The sequence below is a fragment of the Camelus dromedarius genome, chromosome 20 (genome assembly GCF_036321535.1).
Source record: "Camelus dromedarius isolate mCamDro1 chromosome 20, mCamDro1.pat, whole genome shotgun sequence".
Classification (NCBI taxonomy): Eukaryota; Metazoa; Chordata; class Mammalia; order Artiodactyla; family Camelidae; genus Camelus; species Camelus dromedarius.
Window position 1 is genome coordinate 26787219 of NC_087455.1, and position 19798 is coordinate 26807016.

Below are 19798 nucleotides of genomic sequence, written 5' to 3' on the forward strand. Positions count from 1 at the left end.
TGTGAGGACAGTCTCCAAGGTGTCCATATCCCAAGACACTCTTGAGCCCGTGACAGAATTTGAACCACTGAACATCTAGAGATGTGGCAGTAAAATAAAGAGCTTCCTACAGAAACTCCTCACATTTTTAGAATTAAGAAAAACCATCTTACAAATTCTTCCCAATGTAAAACTAATAGGTTCAGAAAGTAAGTCTCCCTTACACTGCAGCAGGTAACAAAAGCGGTCTCAGAAGAAATAACTGCTGCAAGTAATCTTTCTTCATAGGGTTTTAAAATTCTGTAACTGAACAAAAGTACCTTTACAGAAATTAAATATTTTTCCCAATTAAGAACAAAAAGAAAATGTCTACATAAAGTGAATAATAATTTATTGTACATTTTGTAATATAATATGATGTAAAAAGACCCATCCTTTGTACAAGAACAGTGTTTTGTGTCTTTTTTTCCCACGTAGCAGGAATAATATTTCTGAGCCAGGTCTTCCTGTTAGGCACAGAACCAAATACATTCCAATATTTTAATTCCAGGATATTATAAAATCCTCATTTTAAAAAGTAAATTGTACTTACCTGGCAGGCAAGACACTGTGATCACGAAAGTGGTTTTCCCAGAGCGAGGCTTATCCACTGCACTCTGGATGTGCGACCCCTGCAATTTCCCCAAAAGTGGGAAACTGGACTACATAGTTTGTGGTAGTAGGGGACTATGTTTACGCTCTCTCCTGGAAAAAAAGTAAATTATAGCAAAGAGAGTAACACAAATTTAATGTTTTAAGCCTTACATACGGCAGGTCCCAAAATATTTACTTATTTAATCTTGGACGGTTTACCTCACAGTAGTGTTTGGAAATTTACATTTGTCATTAATCACATTCACTTTGAATCATTCTGATTTTCTTTGTTGCTTTATCTGAGACCTTTTCAAGTCTGTCTTCTTATTAAAAACTTCCCTTCATCAGCCATTTGTAGTATGAACCTCTATTGCCAATACACATGGAATAATATCCCCCCCAAGAAGTTAGAAGCACAAACTTAATTCTCAATTAAAAACCCTAGATCAATACATTGTGTAGGCTGACAATGTCACCTGTGCACCAATGCATAATTTTTAAGCATCTTTAATTTATGCTGTAGGTGATCCCTCATCAGACCCCTTGAACCGTTTCTACAAGACATATAAAAAAAGATCAAACCCACAAGTACGTTTAATATTTTTCTTACATTTTAAGAGTATCTTATATATTAAGAATTTGGGAGTGGGTATGGATATAGCTTAGTGGTAGAGCGCATGCTTAGCATACACAAGGTCCTGAATCTCATCCCTAGTACCTCCGTTAAAAAAAAAATTTTTTTAAAGAATTTGATTTGTCCATCATATAACACTTATTAACATTTCACCTAACACTAGTGTTCCCTAAAACAGTAAAGGCAATGTTGGCCTAGAGTAAACCTTAAACCAACAGCACAGCACAACGTACAATGAATAGGATTTAGAATTAGACAGCAGACCTTTGTACTAGGATGGATGCTTTCACTTGGTTTCCTGGAATATTGTGAACCTTAAAACCCAGAAAACAGCAGTGCCTAGCTTCACCTGGTGGGGACAAATAGTTGCTTAAGAAATATTAGCTTCTTTCTTTTTCATCCCCACCGCACAGCGTCCTCTTTGTGGACTGCATCAATTAGGACTCTTGGTGGCAAGTGAAAAAAATTACAACCAGCTCATTTAGGCAAAAAGGGAATTTATTGGCTCACATAAAATAACAAGACTGGATTCAAGGCCCAGAAAATATAATTAGGAGTTGGTTTCTCTCCATCTCTTTACTCTGCCTTCTGTGATATTGGCTTCAGCATCAAGCGTCACATGGCAGCAAGAGGTTGCCTGAAGCTCCAGCCCCAACATTCCCTCAGGCTTCAGGCCGAACAGAAGAGTCAATATCTCTTTCTTGGAAACTGCCAAGTAAGTTGTACTTTGGCTCTGATTGGGGTACATGCTTAAGTCTTGACCAATTACTGTGCCTAAAGAAATGGATACAATTGATAGGTCCAAGGTCCTGGGTTCCGTTTTATGTGCTGTATGCGTGCGTGTGTGCGTGCGTGCGTACATAGGGAGTGTGTGAGGGGAGAAGCTAATTCCCCAATTGGAATTCAGTTTATCATTCCCAGAAAAAAAGGTGAGTGTATACTGAACAGTAAAAACAGTCGATGTCTACTGTATGTCCCCTCTTACCAATCCAGTCATGCAAGCTTCAAGTACATTAAAAACAATGACGTCCCTAAAGTATTCGGTTTTGTTGCCCCACAATCTTCAAGAGATCTCACCCTGTCGATCAATTAGTTATTTAAAAATCTCTACTTTTTCTACTTATAGTTCCCACCCTTTAGACTCAGTTTCAGTTTGCTTTCTTGACATGCCCCAACACTCTCCTCCACCAAATCTTCACTCCAGTCTTCAATGTTATGTCTTCTTTCAGAGCTCACAAATCATCCTGGATATCCCAGCACAGATCACACTGGTCCATATTAATTACCTGGTTAGTTGCACTTCTCTCCCCTATACTGTGTTTGATTCACTCTGTATCTTCATTGTCTAGCAGAAGTGCCATCGAATAATCACTTACCAGAGATTTGTTAAATGAATAAATGAATGAATCAAATCGTGGGTGAATGAATACATAGGTATCACAGAAGAGACCTCCAAAATGTAACCTCTTGGATTATGTTGTAGACAATTAACTTCAGTTACAGTGTTAGATATTATTAATAAAGGTACAAATTTCAGTTGGTTTTAAGTTCCAACCAGGTCATTTCTCTCGGAATCTAAATATCTATATTGGCCTTACAGAGCTGGAGTGAGTCTCTCTGTGTCTCTTTGTCTCTATCACTAACATACACACACGTGTGCGTGCGCGTGCATGCATCCACACACAAACATTTCTACACATATGTAAAACTACATTTCCCTAAGAGCATGGTTAATTCAAAAATGATATAATGCAGCTTTTAATTTTGATGGTTTTTTTTTTTTAAATATAATCCCAAATGGTGAGCTCCTCTGAGAAGGCTGTGGCCACATTTCTACTTCAGCAAAAATCTCTAGATACAGCAGTTTTTCTGACAATTTATTTGACTACAAAGTATCTGGCTGGCTTCAGAGAGAGAAAAAAATCATCCAGAGTTTTCAACAGAAGAAACTTCTAAAGGTAGATGAAGCCAACGCATTTCAAGGAAAAAAAAAAAAGTAGATTAGCCAACAGTGAAATCTCTGCAGTCCCAGGGAGATTTCTCCTCCCTTGAATTTTGCTGAAGCGGGGTTTACATCAATTATTCCCATGAAAGTTTAAAAGTGCTGTGAGTATGTAATTCTCACTTTTAAAGGTGAAAGTTCTTTTTTTAAGTATAATTTTTAAAACCTATTTTAAAAAAATACATAAGCCATGCATGAGTGCAATTTCATCGTTAAAGAACTGCAAAACTGTACATAAGGATACAGAATTTTCAAAACACTGTTTAGTCTATTTCTTTCCTTCCACATTGGCAGCTGCTTCTAATTGTATCTTTCCAGACATTTAAAAAATTACCATATATTACTCTTCAGGAAGTCTCCCCAGTTTCCTTTCAGTGAATTTCCTCTCCTTCACTGTTGATCATTTTGGTCAGAGACCACTCCCTAGTGTCTGCCTCCACCATGGAACCCAAGCCTTCCTACAAGCCTCTTCTAACAGCCAGAGACGGCTGAGACACCAGCTCAGTCAGCGAGATTCATGCTCCTAGGACTCTGAACAGTGTGTGAAGCAAGGAATCAAGGAATTTTGAGGGTCAGAATCCTCACAGTAGCAGCAACAGAGGTGATGACAGCAGTGGCAGCTGTGGCAACACACTAGCCAGGCTGTTCCTGCAGGAGTGTGTTGCAATGTTTCCTGCTTCCTGATTTCCTTCGAGCTTCCTTGTTTTCTGGTGTTTCCAATGTCTTCTTCCTGCTCCCCCTGATACTGTGAGCTGGTATCCTTCCAAAAGCATGTAGACTAGAATTCTGTAAATACCACTGTGCTTGTTATTAAAATTGTAGACCAACTTTTTGGGGGGTTATTTTCTAATACATATTTTTCCATCTTTTTAATTTATATTTTTCAGTATTTCCAGATGTATCCTTTATAAATATTCAGAGTTACATGGTGTTGAATTTTTAAAACAATAGCATCAAATCATTTTAACAGAAATTCTTTTAATCCTCTTCTTTATTTCTCTTGCTTTAAAAAATATCCAAATTTTTTATTGAATTATAATTTATATCAATTGATATAATTATAATGAACACACAATACTATATTAGTTTCAGGTATACAACATAGTGATTTAATATTTCTATACATTATATAATAATCTCCATGGTAACTCTAGTTATCATCTGTCACCATGTAAGGTATTACAATACCATTGACTATATTCCCTATGCTGTACATTACTTGACCATGACTTATTCATGTTATAACTGCAAGTCTGTACTTCTTAATCCCCTTTACTTATTTCACCTGTCCCCGCAAACCTCCTTCCTCTGATAACTACCAGTTTGTTCTCTGTATCTATAGTTTCGTTTCTCTTTTATTTTGTCTTGTTTGTTTGCTTCTTTTTTCTTTTAGATTCCACATATAGTTGAAATCATATGGTATTTGGCTTTCTCTGTTGGACTTACTTCATTTAGCTTAACACCCTCTAGATCCATCCATGTTGTCGCAAGTGGCAAGATTTCATTCTTTTTTTATAGCTGGGTAATTTTCCACTGTGTACATAAGCCACATCTTCTTTATCCATTTTATTGATGGACACTTAGGTTGTCTACATAGCTTGGCTATTGTAAATAATGCTTCAATGAGCATAGGGATATATATATATATTTTTTAATTAGTGTTTTTGTTTTATTTGGATAAATACCCAGAAGTAGAATTGCTGAATTTGTATGGTAGTTCTATTTTTTAATCTGTTGAGGAAACTTCATACTGTTATTCATAGTGGCTACATCAATTTACAGTCCCAACAGTGCGGGGGGGGAGGGTTCCCTTTGCTCTGTATCCTTGCCAACACTTGTTATTTCTTGTCCTTTTGATAACAGCCATTCTGACAGATGTGAGGTAGTATCTAGTCATTTTGATTTATATTTCCCTGATGATTAGTGATGTTGAGCATCTTTTCACATGCCTGTTGGCCATCTGTATGTCTTCTTTGGAGAAAATGTCTTTTCAGGTCCTCTGTCCAATTTTTAATTGTGTTGTCTGTTTTTTGATACTGAGTTACATGAGTTCCTTATGTATTTTGGGTATCAACCCTTTATTGGATATATTGTTTGCAAATATCTTTTCTTATTCAGTAGGTTGACTTTTTTTTTTTTTTTTAATGATGGTTTCCTGCTCTGTGCTAAAGGTTTTTAGTTTGACGTAGTCCCATTTTTTTATTTTTGCTTCTGTTGCCCTTTCCTGAGGAGGCATATCCAAAACAATATTGCTGAGAACAAGGTCAAAGAGCTTACTGCCTATGTTTTCTTCTAGGAGTTTTACAGTTTTAGGTATTGCATTTAAGCCTTTAATCCACTTTGAGTTTATTTTTGTACATGGTATAAGAAAGTGGTACAGTTTCATTGTTTTGTGCATAGCTGTCTCGTTTTCCCAGCACCATTTATTAAAGAGACTGTCTTTTCTGCACTGTATATTCTTTCCTCTTTTGTTATAGATTAATTGACCATATAGGCATGGATTTATTTCTGGACTAATAGTTTCATACTTTTAAAAGTCAGTGTATCAACATGACAAAGGTCATTTATGAAAAACCTGCAACTAACACTACAGACTCAATGGTGAAAAACGGAAAGATTTCCGCCTAAGATCAAGACCAAAACAGAGACTCTTGCTTTCACCACTGCTATTCAACCTTGTCCCAAAAGTTTTCACTAAAGAAATCAGACAAAAAAAAAGAAGCAAAAGACACTCAAACTGTTAAAAAAAAAAAAAAAAGGTAAAACTATCTCTATCTACAGATGTACAGATGGCATGATACTATAAATAGAAAACCCCAAAGAATCCACAAGAAAGGTACTAGAGCTAGTAAATAAATTCAGCAAAGTTACTGTGTCTAAGATCAACACACACAAAAAAACAGTAGTATTTCTATGCACCAGCAATGAACAATTCAAAAAGGAAACTAAGAATGCAATTCCATTTACCGTAGCATCTAAGAGAATAAAATACCTAGGAATAAATTTAGCCAAGGTGGTGAAATTTCATAACTTACTACAAAATTATAATAATCAAAACAGTGTGATACTGGCATACAGACAAATCAAAACCAATGGAATAGAATTGAGAGCCTCAAAACCAATCCATACATCTATGGCCAATTGTTTTTTGACAAGGGTTCCAAGCCCATTCAATTAGGAATCAATTCAATTTAATCCAACAAATAGTGCTGGGACAACAATCTATGTACAAGAACTAAAGACGTAAAGCTCTTGGAAGAACAGGATAAATCTTCATGATCTTGGATTTGACAGTGGATTCTTAGATAAACCTGCTGATTTGAACTCTGTCATTGTTTTTTTTTGTTGTTGTTGTTTTTTTCTTGGAAGGTAATTGCTCTTTTGTTTTTCATGACTTTGATGTTCTGTAGGTTAATCATGGATGCAGATTTTTTTTTAAAGGATGATCTCTTACTCTCTTACCAGAGCCATTAGCTCTTTGAAGAAAAAAAAATTGTTAAAGCTGAGAATCCTTTTTTTTTTAAAAAAAATTACTGTTCATCTTAAACATTTTACTTAAACTAAAATATATAAATTATATAATTTGGTAAGTTTTGATGTAGTATATGGCTTTTCCTTTAAGATGAGTCTGTTAGTCAGATTCTCATGTGATCATTTTATCATGAACCACATGCATAATGGACTATCCACAATTTCCAATTTCAATGTCTTTATAGTGGGTGTTAGAAATTAAAGACATCGTTTGGAAGTGTTTGTGTTTACCATATTCCAGGTATTTATGGCTTTTAATCCCAAGTTTACAGTTCTTGTGCCAAAACTTAATTTCACTTATTTTTTAAAGTCGCATGTCTTTATAGAGTTTACCTAAAACATTCAACCTAGTTTTTCTTGACATACTTCTTTGTTTTATATTGATATTTTCTTGGTTTTTATAATTAACATAACACATAGGGACAAAACACAACTGACTTTTTGAGAACAGAATTCAACTGTTGGGAGCTATAGTGCACTGATGTACCACACAGCCACTTCCCAGTTGTATTTATCGCACTATGAGAATCATTAAGCGAGAATAATGTAAGCACGTTAATTTGCAGAGTCAGTCAAGAGAACTGGTTCAGTTAAGAGGACTTCTCTGTTTCTCTTACTCAGAACTCACTGTGCTGCTTGCTATAATCTGGGCAATCATGTCTTTTTCAATACTAGACATTTTCTGTTTTATATTTCCAAAGATATTTTTTCCCTCTCTATTCTCACAATCACGGAATCTTAATGTATGTTGTGTATTTCCATTGTATCCTCCGTTTCACTTCACTGCTTTTTCACGTGGTCAGCCTCTTTCCTTTCTTAGGTTGCATTTTGGGGCCTTTTTTCCTGAGATCTGTCTCCCCATCTTCTCATTCTCACTTCAGGTGTATCTAGCTATCAGTTAAGCAGTCTACTGAGTTTTCTGTTTTAATGATATATTTTTTCTTCCAAATGTTCTACTTCATTCTTTTTCAAGTCAGTCCAATGTTTTTTGTAGTGTTCTACTTTTCTTAAAATGATATTTCTATTCCTTCTCTCTTTAACTATTTGAAGTTTTTAAAAATATCTTTGAAATTATTTAGTTTTGTCCTCTTCTTGAGGTGCTAATTTAAATTTTTGTTACATCTGTTTACTCTTTCTCATTCTGATTGTTTCTCTAAGTAATTAAGGTAAGGGTTTCTGGAACCAAGACTGCCAGGGTTCTTAACCTGGCCACAGAATACTACACAATTATTATAGTGCAGTGGAAAATTTGTCCCTCAACTTCACTTTCTTTTCCCTCCAAAAGGAAAGGAGATATAGCTGGTTATATGGCTATCCATAAAATGGAAAAGGCAAATTTATCAATTAAGTAGAATATAAACCTGAAAATATTTTTAGATTTTCACATTTTGCCTTTATCACTTAAAATGTAAGATGACTAATAGATTTATCTCTAAGCCCTTTCAGTAGCCTTTAAAAATATCTATGTACATGTGCACGTATGTATGTCCACAACAGGACAGACAGAAAGCTCTTGGAGGGACAATTAATTTTTCCTAATCCCTTTTTCACAGAACTCCCTTTTCCAGCCAGAAGTTTTACTTCAGAATTTGAGTTCCAGCTCTTCATACCACCTAGCTGCAGGCTGCCCCTGTGTATCAGAGGGCATGAAAACGTCAGTGCTTTTAGGTCAAAATCCACATGGGTGATTATTGTCCATTTTTCATGCTGGATTTTTAGTTCTCTATTTCTGGAAACAGGATTTCTTATTACACATGTGTGTGTGTATTTTTTAACTTGATTTTTATGTATTTGTTATTTTGTATCAGCATGTTTGTTTTTCATGTGTTTTTTGAGGAAGGTGGAGTAAAGGAGACAGCTACACCTGTTCACCACTTGGCTAAAAGTCACCCTATGATAGATTTCTAAAGTAAAATTTCTGGGTCAGAAAACACGTGCATGTGACTTTATGAACTGCTGCTAAACTTTCCTTCCCCCAAAGATATGCCATCATGCTCTCCCTCCTACTGTGCCTGAGCGTGCCTACTGCCCCATACTTCTGACTGTACCATAGATTACATACAACTTTAGAAAGAATTCCCCTGTACTATGTTACCTAACTTTACTTTTCCTTCCTACTAATGATTTTTGAATTTCTCTCTACCTTTTTTGGCACTTACGTTTATTCTGTGAATGGCTGTTCATACTCTTGAAAGACCAACATCCTTTTTAACTCTTACACTTCCTTTACCCCAGCAGATGAGCAGTAAGTAATAATTACTGATGATCGTGCTATTACCTCATTCTACACTAGCCTATTATTAGTGAGATGTAAGCAGTATTATTTCCATTTTATAAGGACGACTTTATACCCTAGAAATAGAAGTTAAGTAATTTGACAATTATGTCTAAGGTCACATAAGCTATGAAATTCAGAAATCAAGCCCAGGAGTGTGGTGCTAGTGTTTAGTGCTCTAAAATACAACCCTGCATAATGAAACCAGCCGTAATGCTCATCCTGAACTATGTTTAAAAGAACAAGCAGGGTACAACTTTTAAGATGAGTGGAAATTCTGGGTTAGGGCTAAAATGTGTAATGGAATTCCAAGATCCTCCCTCTCCAATGGAGAATTTTATTATCTTAGAAGGTGGAAACTATGGGTTGCAGGCGTCTTTCTAGCTGTAGTAGAACACGGTGAAGTATAGAAGCTTGATGATCACTGCTCAGTATTATTTAACGAAAGGTTTAAACTGATGGCTATTACAAAAGACTCCTCCCAATGAAAGGTTTACTGCTTGTCCATAGGTTTCCTACAATAATGATTACCGATCCTATTTTATGTACTTGGAGGCACTGAAGTCTGTGCCATGGTTATAAAAGAAATTTGTTACTATGAGGTGCTAAGCCATCTAAAGAGCCAACAAAAGGGATGATTTGTACTGGCAGCTAAGAAAAACCTCTTTGCTCACCATGTCCTTCTCCAAAACATAATTCATTAATTTTTTTCAATAAATATTTATTGAAGCCAGAACTTAGAGTGTATATATAAAAAGAACATACCAGGTGGCAGGTTACAGTAGTTTAAAAGGGCATGTCAATGAAAGGGGGTCCTTTGGTCTTAGAACAGCATCTGTTGTCATAATTAGCAAAATGTGAGCTTGAGAGCTCAAAATTTAAATAGAATATGATCTTTCCTACAATGACCCCTGCCCCCATCTTTTGAAGGCACTCTTCGAGTCTGACCACTGCCAGGCCATAGTTAGACTAACTCTCTCAACCTTTTCAACTGAATAATCTTTCCACTACAAAGTATCTACAATATACCTTCCATGTGTGGAAAACAAATTCATTGCTCAACCTCTAAAAAACTAGCAGATGGTACCGTAATTTGTATATACATACATGCATACAGGATATATTCTTGGAGAATGAATCAGATTCATGTTATACTCATTTAAACATTTCACAATATTTAATTTTAACTCATTTATTCATAGTTTTAGCCTCTGTAAGAACATCCATTATTTAAATTATTAGACAGGTAAACTGCATCAACAAAACTGCAGCATTTAATGTTGAAGATAACTGACATGCATGAAGTCATTGTATTAAAATATTGCTTTTCCTATTGTTTTGCACAGATGGTGCTAGTAATTAATATTATGCTATTTTTTTCATCAGGGGATTCCCTGTTGACAAAATTCACATAGTACACAATAAACTGCTACATTGTACTATCTGAATAGATGCTGTGTGGTTTATAGATTTATTAATGGTAACATATTAGCTCAGATGCAAATTATATAATGCTCCTAATGGTCAAAGTATCACTGAATTTATTAAATTTCATAAACTGGGCAATGTGATCTACTCTAAAAAAAAATTCTTACCTGTGTATTTGGTCATAGACGTATAACACATGTGTTCCCTGCCATTTGACCTGTGAACAATAGCAATTTCAAGACACAGAGGTAGTTAAATGAAGTAAAATGAAGTACCTTGCTTGAAAATGGTAACAAGAAGCTGCATAACTTACCACTTTCGAATTGAAAAATGACTATAACTCAATTTAAAAAATGTTTAAAAAAAAAAAAAGGAAAGGTCTTTCTGAAGGGAGACATCTTTTCTGAGTGGCCAATAGATGCATTCTTTGCCATACCAGAAATGTTGGGGAATCTCAGCAGTATGAGTATATGGGAGCACATAACCTTAAAAACAAGTTGAAATACCATTTTCTTTATAAACAAGACTCTATTCAGCAAAAATCCTCAATAAGCTTACTTATCACATGATGAGGAAGAATAGTTCTATTGCTTCCATCTGGATAAGCCATTCAGCAGGACCCTCATTCTGAGGCTTAGAAACATATCTGAATTGTACTAGCACCTCCAACAGAGGGCATCAAAAGTGGGAAATGGATGTTAATCAATCTCTCCTTATCCCTCTTTTAGAGGGATCAAAACATAACAAGCTTGTTTCATTTTTGAAGGATTTTTAAATTATCATTCCTTATTTCTAAAGTGCCATGAAAATGCTGTTTAAATTTACACTCAACTCTCAAAACAGTAAATTGCTGGCCAGAGAATTATCCATTGGGAAACACGATTTTTAAAGTGAGAAAACACAAAGGTAAATAAAAAGCACCATTTATTCCCACAGTTTACCGTCTAAAATTAGGATTGGATTAGAGTCCCCATGTGCGATCCTTCCAGTCTTTCAATGAGTATCTCTCTAGTTCCTCTCTGCCAAGCGTCCTGGTTCCTAATACAGAAACGTCTTAATGTAACAGACCAGAATGCAAGGACAGCCTCAAAATCATCTCTTTCGAGGGGAGCTTGAAAGTAATAGTCTTTCACGTTACTGAGGGTCACCTTTTAGGTTCGTTACTCCCTTTTGTGCCATGAGGGAGCCGCACAGTTGACTCAGGAGTCTCTCTTCTTGCCTGAGGAGAAAACTCAGCCAATTACCATAGACTGGAAGGGGTGTGGACGCAGAGCTACAGCATAGGGCTCCGGGCCTGTGCAGACAGAGATGGGAATACAAAATGAGCTGAACAAAGTGGAATACCATTCTTACCTTTTAAATCAAGGGGTCACCAGTATCTGCTCCCAGGCTCTTGAGCTCTAAAGGCCGGGGTGGAATTCTGTAACTTATTGATAGAAAGGCAGCTCAATCGTTACCCCAGGCAGAAAGGTGCCTGTTCTCCATAGATAGACCCAGAGCCTGTGGCCTTGCAACCCTGAAGGGGCTCTCTTTTCCTCTTTAAAGTGTTCTCTCTGTACTCATCATCAAAAGAATCTTAACTTACTTTCATTTTCAAACTAAGTACATGCTATGCCATATAACATGATTTTCTTAAGTAGTATTGTTAAACTTATAGTTACAAATATTCATGTCCTGATTTTTAGTCTCTTTCATTATTAATAAACTGAGCCCTTGGCATCGTTTGCTTTGGCAAAAAAGCAAATGCAACTGATCCCCTAAAATGCCCTGATTTGAGAGTCAGCTAACAATGTATGAAATTTCAGGTGAGGTCATTAAAATTCAAATTGTGTATAAACCCTAGAATACTTTGTGGAGAAATAAGCTATTTCAGAACTAATAATAATACCACATGCAATACAAATTCTTTCTTGACAGTAAAAAAATATTTTTTAATAGGATAATTTATCATGTAGTAATTAAAACATCCTCTTAACACTTTATATTATATATATGTAGAATACCAGTCCCACTTATAAATGAATACACAGACTACCACTGACACTTATGAAAAAAGCTTGCATTTGTCAATCAAATTTGGGGTGCAAAGAATAAAGTCCATATTTTAGGTGATATATTTTACAAAAATAAGTAGCAATAAATTCTACAATCAATGTAAACCTTGAAGTGTCTTTCTAAATTAATTTATATTTAGAAAAATATTTCTAATAGTTTAAGATAATTCAAGAATATTTGGAAAAATCGCTGCAGGGATATATTATTACTAATAATCTACGAATGTCTGTCACTTTTATGTCAGAATAATACAGTAAAAGAACAAACTAAGAATAGGGCTGACTTATATGTGAAACCAGACCTGTGGAAAATCAGGTTGGGGTTTCTAATAATCCAGTAATACAGCTCAAAAATATTTCAGGCAAATCTCTACTGTCTATTCTTAACATGTCGACCTCTGCAGATTCACCACACTTCTTCATTCAGACTTACAGATAGCACCTTCTGCCCTTGGCTTAATCATCTGCATGGACAGGAAAAATATTTTATTAGCTGGACCTTACATGAAATACTTACATTGCTGACATTTCGTGTTGTCTATTTATTCTGACTTAAATTGTGAAAATAGAAATTATTTTAAAAGTGTTTTTGTTTTCAAAATTTAAAGGAACTTTGGAGACCATCAAACGCCCTTAATTTCCAAAAGGGAAAACAGAAGTGTTTTGTGCAAGTTTCTCACAAATAAATTACAACTCAGAGCCCTCTGGAGCCCAAACGCCTAAGCTCCTCTAGTTGCTAGACTGTATATTTATCGAGAGCCTAGAACACAACAGCTCTTATGTCTTAGCCTTGTATGTGTTTATAAAGTGCCTGCAAATTAAGTGGTGAAGAAGGAAGGTAAAAAGAAAGAGGGAAGGAGGGAAGGAAGCAGGGCAAAAGAGGAGAAGTAAAGAAGGAAGGAAGCAAGGAAGAATAGAGAAAATATAGCTTATAAAATACATTGCCAAAGGACATCTGATAAATTACAGGGAGTGAGGTCAAGATGGGGTGAACTAACCATTTTTCACCTTATCCCATGTTACATATTTCACTAAGCCTTCGTTATTTACTTGGATTGCACACATATGCCTAATTATATATGTATGTACATATATATTGTTTATGAAAGAGTAGATATAGGACCTGGAAAGTATTTGGCAAAATAGGAAAGAATAAAGATATACTTTATATTCGAACAGAATTAAAACTTAATATTGTGACAAATTTTATAAGCTATATACAGGGATGTAGCCAATCATAAAAATGAAATTACATTAAGCTTTTGCACAGAAAAGGAAACCATAAGTAAAACAAAACGACAACCTACAGAATGGGAGAATATATTTGCAAAAGATGAGACTGACAAGGACTTAATTTCCAGAATATATAAATAGCTCATATAACTTAATATTAAAAAACAAACAACCCAATCCAAAAATGGGCAGAAGACCTAAACAAGCAATTCTCCAATGAAGACATACAGATGGCCAACAGACATATGAAAAAATGCTCAATATCACTAATTATCAGAGAAATGCAAATCAAAACTACAATGAAGTATCATCTCACACTGGTCAGAAGGGGCATCATCAAAAAGACTATAAATAACAAATGCTGGAGAGGGTGCGGAGAAGAGAACCCTCCAACACTGTTGGTGGGAATGAATTTTGGTGCAGCCATTATGGAAAGCAGTATGGAGATGCCTCATAAAACTAAAAACAGACATACCATACGATACAGCAATCCCATCTCTGGGCATATATCCGGAGGGAACTCTAATTCGAAAAGATACATGCACTCCAATGTTCACAACAACACTATTTACAATAGCCAAGACATGGAAGCAATCTAATTGTTCATCAACAGATGAATGGATAAAGATGATGTGAGATAGATAGATAGATAGATAGATAGATAGATAGATAGATAGATAGATAAAAATAGACTATCACTTAGCCATAAAAAGAATGAAATAATGCTATCTGTACAACTTTGATGGACCTGGAGATTATCATACTAATTGAAGTACATCAGACAGAGAAAAACATTTTATACAATACTTAAATGTAGAATCTAAAATATGATACAAATTAACTTATTTACAAAACAGAAACAGATTCACAGACACAGAAGACAAACATGGTTACCAAGGGGTAAAGCTGGGGGTAGGGGACAATTAGGAGCTTTGGATTAACAGATACACACTACCATATATAAAACAGATAAACAATAAAGTTCTACTGTACAACATAGGGAACTATATTTAATATCTCGTAATAACCTATAATGGAAAAGAATCTGAAAAAAATATATATATAACTGAATCATTTTGCTGTACACAAGAAACTAACACAAAATTGTAAACCAACTATACTTCAATAAAAAAAGAGGGAGACTTCAGAAACATTATTTACCACTCTAAGCCTCAGTGTTCTCATTTATAAAATGGTGATAATGAAGCCTTATCTCCACCACAGCACTGTTGTGATTCACAAATGTACATAAAGATGGTTAAAAGGACATATGCAAATGTAAGCACTTTTAGTTAGTATTCCTCAGAGGGTTTTTTTGTTTGTTTATTTTCTTTAAAATATAAAATATTTATTGAGGAAAGCAACAGTACCCATTCTAGACAGTAACCACTTTAAATTACAATTTCTATGGGTTAATACAATGTTAAATGTGGTGGATTTTTTTTTCCTATTCTGATGGAATTGTGGTTAAAATCCCAAAGCTGAATAGAAGAAAATTTAAGTCACACATATTTTAATCATTAAGCTATTGAGAACTGGAGCCAGAACCCTCCTCCACAGCTCACAGAAGATTCAGGAGAACCAGCCCACTAAGGCAATCATACCTCCCCGCCCCTCAGCCCCCCTCCAGTGCCCAGGCACGAGAGAGTCTCAGGGTAGACAGAGAGCCAGGGGAGTGCAGTTTAGCAGAAAAGCTTTCCTGTCCCCTCCCCCATCCCTCTGCAATGGGCCACTTACCTCTGCATGGAGACCAACTGAGGTAGAGAATTCTAGAAGTTGGTCCTGTGCCTTGGCACTTGTCTGGATGTTTGCATCTGGGTGTTCATTCCACAAGAGAGATGCTTAGCATGGAGAGAGTTTTCTGGGAGAGTGACATGTGTGCCTGATCAGGATAGCTCCAAAAGTAGATTTGCTGACGCAACTTGCCACACGGGGAGAGTGGCTGCAATGCAGTGTGGAAAGGTAGATGAAGTCTTTGCTCCCAGTGGAGAGGCATGGTGGAGTGGAAGGAACTGTTGATTCACCCAGTCGTGGATAAGCCAGATGGAACTGCTGGCAGGGGACCAACAGGAGAAAAATGGCTGCCTTTTCCTGAAGTTTTCTGTGAAGAAAGGGGCTGGACAGAAGCTAAACACAATCTCGAAAAATTATACTTCACAGCATCCCTAAGCAGAATCTGAAGGAGCCAGGGCAAGCAAGGCAAAGGAAACTTACGCAAAAGTGATTTAGGGCCAGTGATACAAGAGAACATCCCCTTTCCTTTCTTCCTTCTAACCCCCAATTCTGTAGGAGCTAGAACCAAAAGAGAAGTGATAGTTCAGATGGGAGAAAGAAGGAGTAAAACAGAACCATCCCTCCTTCAGAATCCTATCCTCTAATGACTGATCAGCAGAGGGGAGAGGAACACTTTGAATTAGACAGTAAATTTACAAAATGGACTGGACTAAATTTTAATGACCAAGAATGACCAGAAAGCTATGAAATCTGTCCAAGATTTCATTGAAGACACAGGACAGGACAATTCTACAGAGTACCGCAGTGATTAAAAAGAATCAAATTATTTTATACTCTACTGAGCTCAAACTCTTCAAAACAGAATAGCTCCACATCAGTAGATAATCTGACCTGCCAATTATCCAAACTGAGTAAGACTGCAAAGTACTAAAACCAGTGTGTGCAGATCAGTATTAAAGGATCACAACAGAGCAAGGGAGTCCATTTAGGGGTTAAGAGCATGGGTTTTACTCTCAGACCAAATTGAGTTGTAATCCCAGTTCTTTGCTTGTTAGCGAGTGACCCTGGGCAAATTGTTTAAACTCACTAAGCCTTAGGTTGCTGATCTGAAATGTCTTCCAGAGGGACAGGTTAACCATTCAGACTTTACCAAGTTCTGACACCAAAGGCTGCACTCTTGTTCCATCCTTTCTGTTGCTATCAGGTGTTTTTTCCGCCTATAATAAACTATTAGTTCAAAAAACTAAGATTTCCCTTCAGCTGATGGTTTTGCAGATTGTGCTGACTCAGGGTTTAAAGAGACATTCAGAAATGAGTTCCCCAAAGATATTCCTCAGAATAGAAGCTATAGTCATCATTGCCCACAGGCTAGATCTGGCACACTTCACAGCTTCTAACTACTCACAGGATTGTACAAATGCAGGAGGGGCCAGAATAGCAGGGCTGCTGCCTCTGGCTGGGCAGACAGGGTAGTGAGGGCTGCGAGGTGGTCTGCCTGCCCTTCTCCAAGCCTTTACCCTGCAAAGTGTCTGTCCAGAGGGGTATTAAAGTGCTGAATGGACTAGTGGTAACCCTGATTATTGTCCTAAATTATGTGTAAAATTACAGACTGCTGAGGACGAAGCTGTGTTCAGCAACCCTCCTACGACTTTTGTTGTGACCCTCCGAGGAAGAAATGGAAATAGGTAAGGAAGCAGGATTTTGAGGATGCAATTTAACAGGTGGGAGAAAAATCTGGCAAAGAGGCTGTAAAGAAAGAGTTGCATATTGTTCTACAAAATTCACTCTATGCCATCAAATGAACCAAATATTAAATTAAAAAGATATCCCAGTATCTATTAAAAGTCTGATGTTCCTGCTATTATCAGGATATTATGTTCCCCTAAGGTAGATTATGGCACTTTCCTTAGAGTGACAGTCGTTACTTCTGAGTCAAAATCATTGGTCACTCATCCCTCAACTGTTCTCAGTGTGGAGTGAACAGAGAGACCTGATTTGTTCATTGCTAATAATTTTTGGTTGATTTGAATATGAACAAGATATGTGGAAAAATGCAGATGTGTTGTTTCCTATGGGAGATGTATTTATAGAAGAGATGAATTTTTAGAGCAAAAATAAAAATGTTTATAGATGAAGAAACTAAGAAAAATGACTTATAATTTAGAAAAACTTCAACTCAAAGGGTGATTTAGTTAAAAATATGAATTCCTATGCCATAGATAACAGGTGTGATAGAGGAAAAAAGAAGTATTTCTCTAAATAAAATATTAGGAAAAAATCAGAACGAGTCATTTGTATTCAAGTATTTACATTTCATTGCACAGAGTATAGTTAATAAGTACATGTAAACTGCTATTTTTATGAGGCAAAAATATGATATTCACTCTAATGATGGTATCATATTAGAAAGGATTCCTTAATCAAAACCTCTTCCTTTGATGTAAGAGGTCAGGCATAAGTAAACTCTCTGTAGTGAGCTATTCAGTCTTTCTCATATTTGCATCCCTCCTTGTATCTTACAATAGTAATTACATATTTCATATTTATTGGAGAAAATTAGACCTATGCTGCAGAGGGTAGTAGCAAAGAGCGATAAATAGCCCCTGGAAGATGTTAAAAGACAAAGAAGCAGAAGTAAGTTGTATTGTCATTCGTAGGTGTTCCCGGTAGTGGACTGTGTTTTCTGAAAATGACCACAGAGATATGTCCAGTCTCACATGATCTATCCCATATGCTCTTCCAGAGCGTGCTCTTTTATTTCCAAGAACAGAACACAGCAGATGAAACTGTGTGACTTCTAAGATTTAAGTCATAAAAGGTAACACAGCCATCATCTGGCTCTTCACTTGGAATGTTCACCACTGGAGCCCAGCCACCATGTTATAAGGAAGCCCATGGAGAGGCCACGTGGTAACGTTCCAGGCAGTGGTCCCAGCTAAGGCCCCAGCAACAGCCAGCAGCAGCTACTAGACATGGTGAGTGAGGAATAAACCTTCAGATGATTGTAGCACCAGCCATCGAGGTGTACCCACTGATGACAAGTAGAGCAGCCCTTACATAAACTGCGGATTTGAATGAAATAAGTATTATTGTTTTAAGTCACTATGTTTCAAGATGGTTTGTTACACAGCAACAAATAAGACAATCGTAAGAACCATTTGGCCATTCAAGAGTATAATGATACTTCCTATATAGATCAAAACACTAGACCAGTTTAGAAACAGTGTGTAGGGGAGTTGCGTTTTGGATAAGCTGTTGTTTCAGCACAATGCTTACCTTGTAATAGATGCATAATAAAATTAATCTAATTTACTTGCAAATCGCATTTTGATTAAGCAAGGTACCTGGACTTGCCGTGCTATACTCTCAACCAGAAGAATAAAGAGTTAACAAGAAAGAGTAAAGGGGTTGTCTTTCAGCATGCACAGCATTCCTTCTCCTTTCTTTTGGTGGCAGCACTCTGCTCTTCTCGCTGTGCAATTAACAAATTTCTATACCATGTACCTAGGATTGGGCTTCAGTCCCCTGCCACGTGGGTGAAGTGATTGTTCAGTCTGGCTAAGAAGCATGCCGCACCCCCTACAGTATAATGATTGCTTCGTGGATAGGCAAGTCATCAAAGCAGAACCAGCTGGTATCTTCCCTGACTAGGCGAAAGAGGGGCTCTCGCTCTCACTCTCGCTCTCTTTTTCCCATTTGATTAAGAATGGAGCCTTAATAGGAAAAAGTGGAGCCAAAACATGAAAAGAGATAATAAGCTTCTGATAATGTGACATGAGACTGCAGAACCATAGTGCCCGATGCTAATCCCACTCTTCTTTCCATTTATGGAATTCAAAGCTGTCTTTCTTTTGCTAAGATTTTGGTTACATGTTACCAAAAATTGGTATTCGGTATGTATCCTAACTGGTATGTTAATGGAAACTGTTCAACCAATATGAATCATCTGGAGAAGCAGGAGTGATAGAAACATTAGGAGATTACCACAATGTTTCCTTAAGATCATAATACTCAGAAGAATACTAGGGAAAGTCAGACAGTTCAGATGAAAAAACAGCAATAGTTTCACAGCCAACATCTAGAAAGGAAAATAATTCAATAACGCTAGAACATTCTAAATCAAAGAAATTTTAACTATATAATCACAATTTTAATATTAGAAAAATGAAGATGTTTCCAAATAATAAAAGCTGACTCTTTCCCTGATACTAAGTTAATTACCATCTGTTTTGCTGTAACAGAATGGTTTAATTTACCCCAAACTCTTAGATACTAAAAACTGTTTTACAAAAACA

General features: G+C 36.4%; 1 non-coding gene across 1 annotated transcript; it reads left to right on the forward strand.

Moving 5' to 3' along the window:
- The first annotated feature begins 563 nt into the window (after positions 1 to 563).
- Positions 564 to 726, forward strand: LOC116149055 (U1 spliceosomal RNA). The gene has a single exon (XR_004132690.1). It is a non-coding gene; the product is annotated as a U1 spliceosomal RNA (small nuclear RNA).
- The last annotated feature ends 19072 nt before the right edge of the window (positions 727 to 19798 follow it).